The following is a 15751-nucleotide window of genomic DNA, read 5'->3' as shown; positions in this document are numbered from 1 at the left end:
TCCTCCATTAGAATGTAAATTCCACAAGAGAAGAGATTTGTCTCTTATTCACTGGTACATTTCTAGTGCCAACCACATAGCTGATGCTTCATAAACATTTGTTGAATGAATGAATTCTAATTATAGCTTCCTCCTTAGGATTGGTCTTTTGGATCTATTTCTGGATTCTCTATTCTGTTCCATTGACCTACTTGTCTTCTCTTGTGCCAATACCACTCTCTCTAAAAGACTATAGCTCTGTTAGTTTTAATATGAGGCAGAGTGAATTCCACAAATTGCTCTTCAAAATTATCTACTGTAATTTTTTTTTTTTAATGTTTTGGCCGCATGGCTTGTAGGATCTTAATTCCTGAACCAGGGCTTGAACCTACACCCTCAGCAGTGAAAGCGCAGAGTCTCAACCACCGGACAGCCAAGGAATTCCCTAGTGAGGATTTAAAAGTGTGGAAGCTGGAACCAAATTTCCTCATTTTGAGTTCTGGTTCTGCTGTTTACTGGCTGTGTGACCCTGACCAAATTATTTAACCATTCTCTGCCTCAGTTTTCACATATATGAAATAGGCACAAAACACTACCTATATTACAGGATTATTGCTAATCTTGGCCACTTGCTTTTTGATATAACATTTATAATCAGCTTTTTAAGTTCCACCAAAAAGGAAGAAAAAAACAGTTGAGATTCTGACTGGAATTGTATTGACTTTACAGATTAAATTGGGAGATCACGGACATCTACAATAGTGTGTGTTTATATCTGTGAATATGGCATCACCTTTCTACTCGTTTAGATCTCTTGAATGTTTTTCAACAAAGTTTTAACATTTCTCCACAGAGATACTAATATTTTGTACAGGATTTTTATTATGCTCATATGAGAGATTAACCTATACATTTTCCTTTATTTTAATGTTCTGGCCAGTTTGTTATCAAGGTTATAAAGCTCCATAAAATTAATTGAGGGGGATTTTTCTTATTTTTCTATTCCCTAAACAAGTTTTGTGTGAGTTTGGATTCATCTGCTTCTTGAATGTGGAGAGAACTCATCTGTGAAATCACCTGGGCTGTGAGATTTGGAGTGAGGAACGTGGTAGCATTCTACCTATTGATGTATTGCTTTAAGGTTTATAGGTCTATTCAACTTTCCATTTCTTCTGCAGTCACTTTTGTCAAGTTATGTTTTCCCAGGATATTGTCCATTTTGTTTAAGATTTCAGATTATTGTCATAAAATAGTTCCATGTAATAACATTATTTTTTGGTAAAATATGTAATTTTACACAAGTAATTCTTTTAAAAATTAATTAAAAATATTTGTGCACAATATAGAAAGAGTAAGAGAGGGACATAAAACAGTAAAACTTAACACTACCCAGCCCACTCAAATTAATCACACAATTTTTCTATTTCCTGTGATGCACTCTGTGTTACAAAATGAGAATCATCTCCCAAGCATAATCAATGATTCTTCTTGTTTGTTTTGTTTTGTTTTCCATTCTTTTTCTTTTGGCTCTAACTTTATATCTAAAAATATTTTGGAACTCAACTATACATACATCTCCTTTCCTGATTTACTATCAGATATATAGTCTACCTCCTTAGATAACTTTTAATTTCAAAAAGCTCATTATTACTGCTTCTCTTGTATTGTTTCTACTTAATCTTATTATAATGGTATAAATATCAGTTTTGGCTGCTCTACATCTACCAGGACTAGCTTCTTTAAGTATGCTTTTATTTTCTCCTTAGCTTGGTACTTCTCAAAGCATTTACTCCAGAGGTCTGCATACAGTTTCATAAATGAGTGTCAATTAACTGCATAAAAGGATAAATAAAAATAGTAAAATATTTCATGAATGAATAAAAGTATTTAAAGTAAAGTTAACACCTTATCTCTAAATAAAGATCACCTTGAAGTGTGGCCTATTATCACCAAGGTGATTCAGATTTATCTAACAATAAAAATGTCTCAATATAGTCAACACCTACAGCAGAGTAAAACTATATTTGTAAAGCCCAGGACAGAGTCAAAATCACTTCCATGTTTCCATATGAAGAAGGTATACATTATGCATTGTTTCAACTTTCTCTGCTCTAATTATCCACTCCCCCTTAACTCAGTTCAGTTAAGTCGCTCAGTCCTGTCTGACTCTTTGCGACTCCATGAACCGCAGCATGCCAGGCCGCCCTGTCCATCACCAACTCCCAGAGCCTACTCAAACTCATGTCCATTGAGTCGGTGATGCCATCCAACCATCTCATCCTCTGTCGTCCCCTTCTCCTCCTGCCCTCAATCTTTCCTAGCATCAGGGTCTTTTCCAATGAGTCAGCTCTTCACATGAGGTGGCGAAAGTATTGGAGGTTCAGCTTTAACATCAGTCCTTCCAAAGAACACCCAGGACTGATCTCCTTTAGGATGAACTGGTTGGATCTCCTTGCAGTCCAAGGGACTCTCAAGAGTCTTCTCCAACACCACAGTTCAAAAGCATCAATTCTTCAGTGCTCAGCTTTCCTTATGGTCCAACTCTCACATCCATACATGACTACCAGAAAAACCATAGTCTTGTCTAGATGGACCTTTGTAGGCAAAGTAATGTCTCTGTTTTTTTACATGCTCTCTAGTTTGGTCATAACTTTCCTTCCAAGGAGTAAGCGTCTTTTAATTTCATGGCTGCAAGCACCATCTGCAGTGATTTTGGAGCCCAAAAAAAGCCTGTCACTGTTTCCACTGTTTCCCCATCTATTTCCCATGAAGTGATGGGACCAGATGCCATGATCTTAGTTTTCTGAATGCTGAGCTTTAAGCCAACTTTTTCACTCTCCTCTTTCACCTTCATCAAGAGGCTCTTTAGTTCTTCTTCACCTTCTGCCATAAGGGTGGTGTCATCTGCATATCTGAGGTTATTGATATTTCTCCCGGCAATCTTGATTCCAGCTTGTGCTTCATCCAGCCCAGCGTTTCACATGATGTACTCTGCATTTAAGTTAAATAAGCAGGGTGACAATATACAGCCTTGACGTCCTCCTTTTCCTATTTGGAACCAGTCTGTTGTTCCATGTCTGGTTCTAACTGTTGCTTCCTGACCTGCATACAGGTTTCTCAAGAGACAGGTCAGGTGGTCTGATATTCCCATCTCTTTCAGAATTTTCCACAGTTTATTGTGATCCACACAGTCAAAGGCTTTGGCATAGTCAATAAAGCAGAAGTAGATGTTTTTCTGGAACTTTCTTGTGTTTTCGATGACCCAGAGGATGTTGGCAATTTGATCTCTGGTTCCTCTGCCTTTTCTAAAACCAGCTTGAACATCTGGAAGTTCACCGTTCACGTATTGTTGAAGCCTGGCTTGGAGAATTTTGAGCATTACTTTACTAGCATGTGAGATGAGTACAATTGTGCGGTAGTTTGAGCATTCTTTGGCATTGCCTTATTTGGGATTGGAATGAAAACTGACCTTTGCCAGTCCTGTGGCCACTGCTGAGTTTTCCAAATTTGCTGATATATTGAGTGCAGCACTTTAACAGTGCCATATTTTAAGATATTAAATAGCTCTGCTGGAATTCCATCCCCTCCACTAGCTTTGTTCATAGTGATGCTTCCTAAGGCCCACTTGACTTCACATTCCAGGATGTCTGGCTTTAGGTGAGTGATCACACCATCATGATAATCTGGGTCGTGAAGATCTTTTTTGTGCAGTTCTTCTGTGTATTCTTGCCACCTCTTCTTAATATCTTCTGCTTCTGTTAGGTCCATACCATTTCTGTCCTTTATTGAGCCCATCTTTGCATGAAACGTTCCCTTGGTATCTCTCATTTTCTTGAAGAGATCTCTAGTCTTTCCCATTCTATTGTTTTCCTCTATTTCTTTGCATTGATCACTGAGGAAGGCTTTCTTATCTCTCCTTGCTGTTCTTTGGAACTCTGCATTCAAATGGGTATATCTTTCCTTTCCTCCTTTGCTTTTTGCTTGTCTTCTTTTCACAGCTATTTGTAAGGCCTCCCCAGACAGCCATTTTGCTTTTTTGCATTTCTTTTTCTTGGGGATGGTCTTGATCCCTGTCTCCTGTACAATGTCACGAACCTCTGTCCATAGTTCATCAGGCACTCAGATCTAGTCCCTTAACTCTATTTCTCACTTCCACTGTATAATCATAAGGGATTTGATTTAGGTCATATCTGAATGGTTTAGTGGTTTTCCCCACTTTCTTCAATTTAAGTCTGAATTTGGCAATAAGGAGTTCATGATCTGAGCCACAATCTGCTCCTGGTCTTGTTTTTGCTGACTGTATAGAGCTTCTCCATCTTTGGCTGCAAAGGATATAATAAGTCTGATTTTGGTGTTGGCCATGTGGTGATGTCCATGTGTAGAGTCTTCTCTTGTGTTTTTGGAAGAGGGTGTTGGCTATGACCAGTATGTTCTCTTGGCAAAACTCTATTAGCCTTTGCTCTGCTTCATTCCGTATTCCAAGGCCAAATTTGCCTGTTACTCCAGGTGTTTCTTGACTTCCTACTTTTGCATTCCAGTCCCCTATAATGAAAAGGACATCTTTTTTGGGTGTTAGTTCTAAAAGGTCTTGTAGGTCTTCATAGAACTGTTCACCTTCAGCTTCTTCAGCATTACTCGTTGGGGCATAGCCTTGGATTACTGTGATATTGAATGGTTTGCCTTGGAAATGAACAGAGATCATTCTGTCGTTTTTGAGATTGTATCCAAGTACTGCGTTTCAGACTCTTTTGTTGACTATGATGGCTACTCCATTTCTTCTAAGGGTTTCCTGCCCACAGTAATAGATATAATGGTCATCTGATTTAAATTCACCCATTCCAGTCCATTTTAGTTTGCTGATTCCTAGAATGTCGACATTCACTCTTGCCATCTTCTGTTTGACCACTTCCAGTTTGCCTTGATTCATGGACCTAACATTCCAGGTTCCTAAGCAATATTGCTCTTTATAGCATCGGACCTTGCTTCTATCACCAGTCACATCCACAGCTGGGTGTGGTTTTTGCTTTGGCTCCGTCTCTTCATTCTTTCTGAAGTTATTTCTCCACTGATCTCCAGTAGCATATTGGGCACCTAGTGACCTGGGGAGTTCCTCTTTCAGTATCCTATCCTTTTGCCTTTTCATACTGTTCATGGGGTTCTCAAGGCAAGAATACTGAAGTGGTTTGCCATTCCCTTCTCCAGTGGCCCACATTCTGTCAGACCTCTCCACCACGACCCGTCCATCTTGGGTGGCCCCACACGGCATGGCCTAGTTTCATTGAGTTAGAAAAGCTGTGGTCCATGTGATCAGATTGGATAGTTTTCTGTGATTGTGGTTTCAGTCCATCTGCCCTCTGATGCCCTCTCTCAGCGCCGACTGTCTTACTTGGGTTTCTCTTACCTTGGACGTGGAGTATCTCTTCATGGCTGCTCCAGCAAAGTGCAGCGGCTGCTCCTTACCTTGGATGTGGGGTATGTCCTCATGACCACCACTCCTGACCTTGGATGTGGGGTATCTCCTCTGCTGTGCGCCGCTCCTGCCCCCCTAATTAGTTACATTTATATTCTCTGTAATCCACTGAATCTGCTCTTTTAAGGTAGACAATGATCTCTCTCTTGCCAAAACCAGGGGTCACTTCTTTCTGTTATCTGAACACTCAGAGGCTAATCAATCTAAAGTCTAATTCTCCTTCTTGAAATTCCTTTTTCCTTAAACTTCTAAGAAGACACGTAGGTCTGGATTATTCTTCTTTCATTGGACATCCTTTCTTCGTCTTCTGGTGGCTCTTCTATTTTTTCACAGCTCTAAGTGTCAGAAGTTTCCAGGGCTGGTGCCTGATCTTCCTTTTCTGTATCTGTGCATCATCTCTGTGTCCTCATCTAGTGCCAGGACTTTGGTGCATATATTCCTTAAAGATTCCAGCTCTCAATCCCCAGGTCTAAGCTCTCTTCTGAAGTACAAGCACATGAGTCAGAATCTCTATTTGACATCTTCATCTAAATATCCAGTTGGCATCTCACCCTGAACACTTCAAAATAAAACAACCAGCTGACCTTCCTTAATGCCACAGATAACAGTATCTTTCTGAGTAGTATAGAAATCAGATCAGATCAGATCAGTCACTCACTCGTGTCCGACTCTTTGCGACCCCATGAATCACAGCACGCCAGGCCTCCCTGTCCATCACCAACTCCCGGAGTTCACTCAGACTCACGTCCATTGAATCAGTGATGCCATCCAGCCATCTCATCCTCTGTCGTCCCCTTCTCCTCCTGCCCTCAATCCCTCCCAGCATCAGAGTCTTTTCCAATGAGTCAACTCTTCACCTGAGGTGGCCAAAGTACTGGAGTTTCAGCTTTAGCATCATTCCTTCCAAAGAAATCCCAGGGCTGATCTCCTTCAGAATGGACTGGTTGCAATTAAATATGTTTTGGAAGTTGAGCAACTGGATGACCCAGGAGGTGTTTTATTATGGATGTGCCATATTTGTTGTCATGTTAGTCTCCAAAATTATTGCTTTTTCCCTAAGTGCATTTCTATAATGGTTGAACTATAATAATAACATTATTTTTTAAATCTTCTGTATTTCTAATGTAAACTTTCTTTCATTTATTACTTTATTTCTTTACTAATTGATTAGCATTATCAAAAGTTTTTTCAAAGAACTCATCTTTTCAATTATCAATTTGGTGGTTAAATTCTCTCTATTATAGTTTTGTTTTAAATTTTATTAATTCCCACCTTTATCTTTTATTTCATTCCTTCTACTTTCTTTTCCTTTATTTCACTGTTTCCTTTCTAAATTCCTAAGTTGGGCACTTAATATATAAATACTCATTCTTTCTTGTCTCTGTATAAATGTACTTTAGGCTATAAATCTCTCTAAGTACACTATTCCTTTGGTAAATTCTAGATTTTGACATGAGGTGTTTTTATTAACATTCAGTTATAAGTATTTTCTAATTTACATTATGACTACTTCTTTGACCTATGAGCTAATCAAACATCATTGTCAAAATTTCTATATATATTTTAAAGTTACTTTTTCACTATTGACTTCTTTTTTAATTTATCTAATTATATTCATTGGAGGATAATTACCTTACAATATTGTGATGGTTTTTGCCATACATCAACATGAATTAGCCTCAGGTACGCATGTGTCCCTCCCATCCTGAACACCCCTCCCACCTACATCCCCACCATATCCCTCTGGGTTGTCCCAGAGAACTGGCTTTGGGTGCCCTGCTTCATGCATCTAACTTGGACTGGTCATCTATTTTACATATGGTAATATACATGTTTCAATGCTATTCTCTCAAATCATCCCACCCTCACATTCTCCCACAGAGTCCAAAAGTCTGTTCTTTACATCTGTGTCTCTTTTGCTCCCGTGCATATAGGATCATACTTTGTCAACAAAGGTCCATCTAGTCAAGGCTATGGTTTTACCAGTGGTCATGTATGGATGTGAGAGTTGGACCATAAGGAAAGCTGAGCGCTGAAGAATTGATGTTTTTGAACTGTGGTGTTGGAGAAGTCTCTTGAGAGTTCCTTGGACTGCAAGGAGATCCAACCAGTCCATCCTAAAGGAGATCAGTCCTGGGTGTTCATTGAAAGGACTGATGTTGAAGCTGAAACTCCAATACTTTGGCCACCTGATGAGAAGAGCTGACTCATCTGAAAAGACCCTGATGCTGGGAAAGATTGAAGGCAGGAGGAGAAGGGGATGACAGAGGATGAGATGGTTGGATGGCATCACCAACTCAATGGACATGGGTTTGGGTAAACTCTGGGAGTTGGTGATGGACAGGGAGGCCTGGCGTGCTGTGGTTCATGGAGTTGCAACGAGTCGGACACGACTGAGTGACTGAACTGATATAGGATCATCATTACCGTCTTTCTAAATTCCATATATATGCATTAATATACAGTATTTGTCTTTATCTTTCTGATTTACTTCACTCTGTATGACAGGCTCCAGTTTCATCCACCTCATTAGAATTAACTCAAATGTGTTCTTTTCTATAGCTGAGTAATGTTCTATTGTGTATATGTACCACAACTTCCTTATCAATTCATCTCTCAATGGACATCTAGGCTGCTTTCTTGTCCTAGCAATTGTAAATAGTACTGCAATGAACATTGGGGTATATGTGTCTCTTTCCTAATTTAATTGAACTGTGACTAGAGTATACACATGGTCTTTATGTTTTAGCTATGTCTTTGTAACAATATATAACTTGATTTTGAAAAAAACTAATTTGGTGTTTTTCAGTCTCTCAGTCATGTCCAACTCTTTGCAATCGCATGGACTGCAGCATGCCAGGCTTCCCTGTTCTTCACTATCTCCCAGAGTTTGCTCAAACTCATGTCCATCCAATCATCTCATCCTCTGTCACCCACTTCTCTTGCCCTCAATCTTTCCTAGCATCAGGGTCTTTTCCAATGAGTTGGCTCTTCACATTAGGTGGCCAAAATATTGGAGCTTCAGCTTCACCATCAGATCATCCAATGAATATTCTGGGTTGATTTCCTTGGATTGACTGGTTTGATCTCCTTGCTGTCCAAGAGACTCTCAAAAGTCCTCTCCAGCACAACTATTTGAAAGCATCGATTCTTCGGTGCTCAGCCTTCTTTATGGTCCAACTCTCACATCCATATATGACTACTGGAAAAAACACAGCTTTGATTATATGGACCTTTGTCAGCAAAGTGATGTCTCTGCTTTTTAACACACTGTTTGTCATAGTTTTTCTTCCAAGGAGCGAGCGTCCTTTAATTTCATGGCTGCAGTCACCATCCACAGTGATTTTGGAGCCCTAGAAAATAGTCTGTCACTATTTACATTGTTTCTCCATCTATTTGCCATAAAGTGATAGGACCAGATGCCATGATCTTAGTTTTTTGAATGTTGAGATTTAAGGCAGCTTTTTCACTCTCCTCTTTCACTTTCATTAAGAGGCTCTTTAGTTCCTCTTCACTTTCTGCCATAAGGGTGGTGTTATCTGCATATCTGAGTTTTTTTATGTTTCTCCCTGTGATCTTGATTCCAATTGTGATTCATCCAGCCTGTCATTTCACATGATGTACTCTGCATATAGTTAAATGAGCAGAGTAACAATATACAGCCTTGTTGTACTCCTTTCCCAATTTTGAACCAGTCCATTGTTCCATGGCCAGTTCTAACTGTTGCTTCTCGACCTGCATACAGGTTTCTTAGGAGGCAGGTAAGGTAGTCTGGTATTCCTATCTCTTTAAGAATTTTCCACAGTTTGTTGTGATCCACACAGTCAAAGGCTTTAGCACAGTCAATGAAGCAGAAGTAGATGTTTTTTTCTGGAATTCTCTTGTTTTTGCTATGATCCAACGGATGTTGGCAATTTGATCTCTCATTCCTCTGCCTATTCTATATCCTGCTTGTACATCTGGTAGTTCTCAGTTCATGTACTGTTGAAGCCTAGCTTGAAGGATTTCAAGCATTACCTTGCTAGCAAGTGAAATGAGTGCAATTGTATGGTAGTTCAAACATTCTTTTGCATTGGCCTTCTTTGGGATTGGAATGAAAACTGACCTTTTCCAGTCCTGTGGCCACTACTGAGTTTTCCAAATTTGCTGGCATATTGAATGTAGCACTTTAACAGCATCATCTTTTAGAATTTGAAATAGCTCAGCTGGAATTCCATCACTTTCACTAGCTTTGTTCATAATAATGCTTCCTAAGGCCCAATTACCAATTTAAAATTTCAGTACTTTGGTAGATTTCATCAAATTACATTTATTCTGATCACTGTCATATTTTTATTTATTCATACCATCTAATTTAATGTTTTATATTTACTCTGATTTTTTATGCTTCTTTTTTCTCTTTTTCTGTCTTATTTACAAGTAATTGAGGTTTCCTTGTTCAATTTTTCCCTCTACTAGTTTGTATGTTGTAGTTTCCATTTTCTATTCTTTTAGTAGTTACTATTAAATTTCAATATTCATACTTAAATAAACCAAGTCTAAATTTAATTACTATTTCTACCTTCTGGTTTCCCTCATGGCTCTGAAGTTAAAGTGGCTGCCTGCAATGTGGGAGACCTGGGTTCAATCCCTGGGTTGGGAAAAATCCCCTGGAGAAGGAAATGGCAACCCACTCCAGTACTCTTGCCTGAAAAATTCCATGGATGGAGGAGCCTGGTAGGCTACAGTCCATAGGATTGTAAACAGTCTGACACAACTGAGCAACTTCACTTCACTTCACCTTTCTCTCAAATGATACAAAGATCTTCTAATGCTTTAATGCTGATCACCCCCTCAGCCTATTTGTTGTTTTTGTCCAATAAATTAATTGCACCATTTTTTAAACTCCCAACTCAGTCACTATAGTGTTTCACATAGCAAATGGTTGTTTATATTTATCTAAGTTTCTTTGCTCATTATTCTTTTTCTCATCTCATTCTTCTTTCTGGAAATTCAATAAGATCTTTAGTGATGATCTGATTTTATATATATATAAATGTCTTTATTTGGCTCTTATTTATCAATATTAACTTTTCAAGGATGAATATTCTAGGTTGACAGATATTTTCCCTTGGCACTTTGAAAGTATTATCCCTCTATCTTCTGACTCTGTTGCTTTTGAGAAGTCTGTTCTCAGTTTAATAGTCATTGCTTTGGAAATAATTCCTTATTTCTGCTTGACCCCTTTTCAAACATTCTCTATCTTTTTACCAAAATGTATCTCTATCTTTTTACCATACAGCTTTCTTTGTCTTTGTTCGGCCTGAGATTTATTGTAATTCCCAAATCTAAGTATTCATGTCTTTCATCAATAATGGAAAATTATCAGCCGTTTTTCTTTGAATTTTGTTTCTCTCTCATTTTCTTCATCTAGAAATGCAATTAGATTTATGATATATTGCCTCATTCTACCATCCATATCTTTTAATTTCTTATTTATAATTCCTATCACTTTCTCTCTCTTTCTGTTGCATTCTGAACAATTTCTTCAGATCTATTTTTCTGATCACTAACAGTCTATTTCTGTCTAATTTGCTATTTAATCTGTCAATTGAATATTTTAAATTAAACTAACAATTACATTTCTCATTCTGAAAAAATGTATTCAAGTTCTTTTTAAAAGTGACCTAGGCTTCTGTGACACCAGATGTGATGGTATAGATTAACTCATCCCTACTCTCCTTGCTGCAACCAGAAATACTAGAAATAGCACATGAGGAAATAGAAAGAGAACTGTGAAAGGTGGAAAGATGACAATGAAATGTTTAGAGAGCCATGGACTTCAGGAAAGGGACATCTGCAGGGCATCTAAGAATCTCCTACCTGACAGATGTTGACCCAGGCCTATCATAACTGAACCCCAATCTAGTAACACAAGGAAACCAGGTAGGTTCATTTCTTCCCCAGATGGAACAAGAGCCCCAGTAACAACCCCAAGTGATCTTAGCAACATTGGCAAGGGAGATTAATGGGGATCACCTCTGACAATAAGTAAGCAGAACAAGTTTCTCCTTCCACACCAGATCCAAGAACCTCCTCCACCACAGAGAGACAATATGTGGCCAGACAGTATCACCACGGGGTACCCTTCCATAACAAATGACCTAGGCCTGCGAATTTATTTGTACCCATGGGCCTGAGACTCCTCTGCCCCAACCAGGGACATGGAATATGGCAGCTCATGGGTACCAACAAGGAAAATCCCATTGCAACAAGTCATCTGGGCCTGAAGCCATTCAATCTCCCACAGACAGGAGGGTAATACTGCCACAAGAAGCACCTGGCCAGAAAGAAATCTCCTTCTCCCACAGAGCCAGAGACGTCCCTCCAAAATAAGTGAGAGGCAGGGCCAGTGGTGACGGAGACCCCACCATAAGTGGCTTGGACCAGGAAGCATCCTTCTTCCCTGTAGAGAATCCCTTTCCCCATAAACATGCACTAGGCAGTCTGACTTGAGAAAAGTGCTTCTGCAGAGACCAATGAGAACCCAAGCAGCACCAGATAAACCAAGGAGATGAACAGATAATAGCAAAGGCTATGAAAATTAAATTATCATTGGAACCAGAACCTACAAAAGTAGGCCAGAACCAGTGTGCTGTACCTAAACAGGATGAACTGCCTGCTAAAATAAGAGATTTAAATAGGACCCAGAGTGTTTCAACATAATGGCCAAAATGTCCAAGATACAATAAAAATCATCTGGCTCTTCATAAGAAGAATCAAAGCCAGAAAAATCACAACATGAACAAGAAAAAAAAAACAATCAAATAACACCAACACCAAGATGAATCAGATGTTAGAACTATCTGTCAAGGATCATAAAACAGCCATCATAAAAATGCTTCAACAAGCAGTTACACATTCACTGAAAAAAAGTGAAAAACAGAAAATCTCAGAAAATAAATGGAAGTTACAAAAAATGGAAATTATGGAACTGGAAAATACAATACAAAACTTGCCACATGGGCTCAATAGTAGAGTGGAGATGACAGAGGATAAAATCAGTAAATTTGAGGACTGGTCAATAGAATTCACCATATCTGATGAACAGAAACAAAAAGGATTGAGAACAAAATGAAGTGAATCTCAGATGCCTGAGGGACAAAACAAAAATCCAACATTCTTTTCATCAGAGTTCCCAAATGAGAAGAGAATGCAACTGAAAGAATTGTTGAAAAAGTAATCTTTGAAGCTTCCTAAAATTAGTGAAATACATAAACCTACCCATGGAAGAAGCTGAGTGAACACCATAAAGGATAACTCTAACAAAATCCAAACCAAGGCACATCACAAATAAACATCAAAAGCCCAGTCTGTAAAAGGAAAAACTGATAAATTGAACTTCATAAAAAATTAAAATCTATTGCTCTGCACAAGACTTTTAAGAGAATGAAAAAACAAAGACTGGGAATATTATTTGCAAAGCACACATCTGACAAAGGATTCATACCTAGAATATATAAAGAACTCTCAAAACTCATTAATTAAAGAAGCAAATAATCCAATTAGAATATGTGCAACAAACATGAATAGACATTTTACTAAAGACTGTATACAAGGGCAAATAAGCACATCATTAGGGAAATGGTAATAAAAACCATAATGAATTATTACTACACACCTATCAGAATAACTAAAATAAAAAATAGTGACAATACCAAATGCTAACAAGGATGCAGGGAGAAGGCGATGGCACCCCACTCCAGTACTCTTGCCTGGAAAATCCCATGGACAGAGGAGCCTGGTAGGCTGCAGTCCATGGGGTTGCTAAGAGTCGGACATGACTGAGTGACTTCATTCTCACTTTCATGCATTGGAAGGAAATGGCAACCCACTCCAGTGTTCTTGCCTGGAGAATCCAAGGGACGGGGGAGCCTGGTGGGCTGCCGTCTATGGGATCGCACAGAGTCGGACACGAATGAAGCAACTTAGCAGCAGCAGCAGCAAGGATGCAGAAAAAATGGATCACTCATACATCGCTGATGGAAATGTAAAGTCGTAAAATCACCCTGGAAAGTAGATTAGTAGTTTCCTTTTTTAAATAATGATCACATGATCCAGCAATTGCACTCTTGGGCATTAATCCAAGAGAAATGAAAACTTCTATTTACACAAAAACCTGAACACAAATGTTCATAATATCATATAATAGTCAAAAACTAGAAACAATCCAGATATCCTTCATCCTGTGAATGGGTAAACAGACTGGTACATCCATATTGTGGAAAATAAAAAGGAACAAACTATTAATAAAAAACAAATTAGATAAATTTATAGGCAATGTGAAGAAGGCTGAGCACTGAAGAATTGATGCTTTTGAACTGTGGTGTTGGAGAAGACTCTTGAGAGTCCCTTGGACTGCAAGGAGATCCAACCAGTCCATTCTGAAGGAGATCAGCCCTGGGTGTTCTTTGGAAGGAATGATGCTGAAGCTGAAACTCCAGTACTTTGGCCACCTCATACGAAGGGTTGACTCATTGGAAAAGACTCTGATGCTGGGAGGGATTGGGGGCAGGAGGAGAAGGGGACGACAGAGGATGAGATGGCTGGATGGCATCACTGACTCGATGGACGTGAGTCTGAGTGAACTCCGGGAGTTGGTGATGGACAGGGAGGCCTGGCGTGCTGCGATTCATGGGCTCGCAAAGAGTCAGACACGAGTGAGCGACTGATCTGATCTGATCTGATAGGCAATTATGTCGAGTGAAAAAAAGTTAACCCTGCAAGGTTACATACTGTAGGATTCCATCTATATAGCACTTTTGAAATGATGAAATTATTGAGTTAAAAAACAGATTAGTGGTCATCAGGAATTAGAGAGAGGCATGGAGAAAGGAGTGTAGTGGGTATGTTTATAAAAAAAAAGAAACATAAGAGATCCTTGGATGATAGAACTGTTTCATGTTTTAACTGTGGAAGTTGATACCTAACACGTGTGATAAAATGGCATAGAATTAAACACATACACATACAGACAGAGAGAGACAGACAGACAGACAGACACACACACACACACGAATACAAGCAAAACATAGGGAATCTGAATAAAATTGGTGAATTACAACAATACTAATATCTTGGTTATGTTGCACTATAGTTAGGCAAGCTCTCACCCTTGGGGCAAATTGGGTAGAGGGTACATGAGTTCTCTCTGTATGTCTTACAACTATATATGAATCTACAACTATTTCAAAATAAGATTAATTTTAAAAGAATTATAATAAATGTGGTATATTCTTATGATGTATTATTCAGCAATAAAAAGGAATAAAGGATATTGACTTCCAGAATTGCAGTGTAAGGAATGCTGCAAGTCCTCTCCCCAGAGAAAAACCAATCTCACTGCTGAAGATTATTTTTAAAACAACCATTTAAAGTCTCTGGAAACTGTTCTAAGCATGTACCCCAAACAGAGAAACATCTATTTTAAAAAGGTGTGACAGTGAGAGTCTGTGGTCTTTGAGTCATGACACACTCCCTTATCAACACCCCAGCTCTCATAACAGTCATGTGCGGCCAAGAAGACAAGCCTCTTTCTTCATCTACCTCCCAGTCTGGCACTGTGGTTTCATCTTTGGAGGGGCAAGTCTCATTTCTCCAAGATTCATATTTCAGAAGCTCTACTTTGGGCAAACACTGCCAAGAGGACCAGTCTCCTTTCCCCAACCCAATCTCCATTGGTAAGACAGAAACTTGACTCTAGGCATGACAGGTTGAGAAAGTTGGGTCCCAAATGCCCTTGTTCCAGCTTATTCACAGGGTTAAGGGGCAAGTTCAAAAGGGGCTACTATCTCAGCTGTGAGCCTTACTCATAGAGCAGTACCGTCACAGAAGCAGAAGAATCAGGCCACTGCCCCCACCTTTAACTCCTGTATAAGGGTAAAGAGTTTCTACCCAAAGTGAGACAGACCATACGAACAGAGAACTCACACTTACAAGGGGAATTAATCTACAACAAAGGAGGAAAGAATATACAATGGGGGAAAGATAGCCTCTTCAATAAAAGGTGTTGGCAAAACTGGATAGCTATATGCAAAGGAATCAGCCTGGGCCACTCTCACACTGTGCACAAAAATAAATTTAAAATAGATTAAGGACTTAAATGTAAGATCTGAAACCATAAAACTTCTAGAAGAAAACATAGGCAGTATGCTCTTTAACATCGGTCTTAGCAATATTTGGGGGGTATGTCTCCTCAGGGAAAAGAAACAAAATAAAAAACAAACAAATGGGACTCGATCGGACTAAAAAACGTCTGCACAG

The sequence above is a fragment of the Bubalus kerabau genome, chromosome X (assembly GCF_029407905.1).
Source record: "Bubalus kerabau isolate K-KA32 ecotype Philippines breed swamp buffalo chromosome X, PCC_UOA_SB_1v2, whole genome shotgun sequence".
In the NCBI taxonomy this organism is placed as follows: domain Eukaryota; kingdom Metazoa; phylum Chordata; class Mammalia; order Artiodactyla; family Bovidae; genus Bubalus; species Bubalus kerabau.
This window is presented reverse-complemented; position numbering follows the sequence as displayed.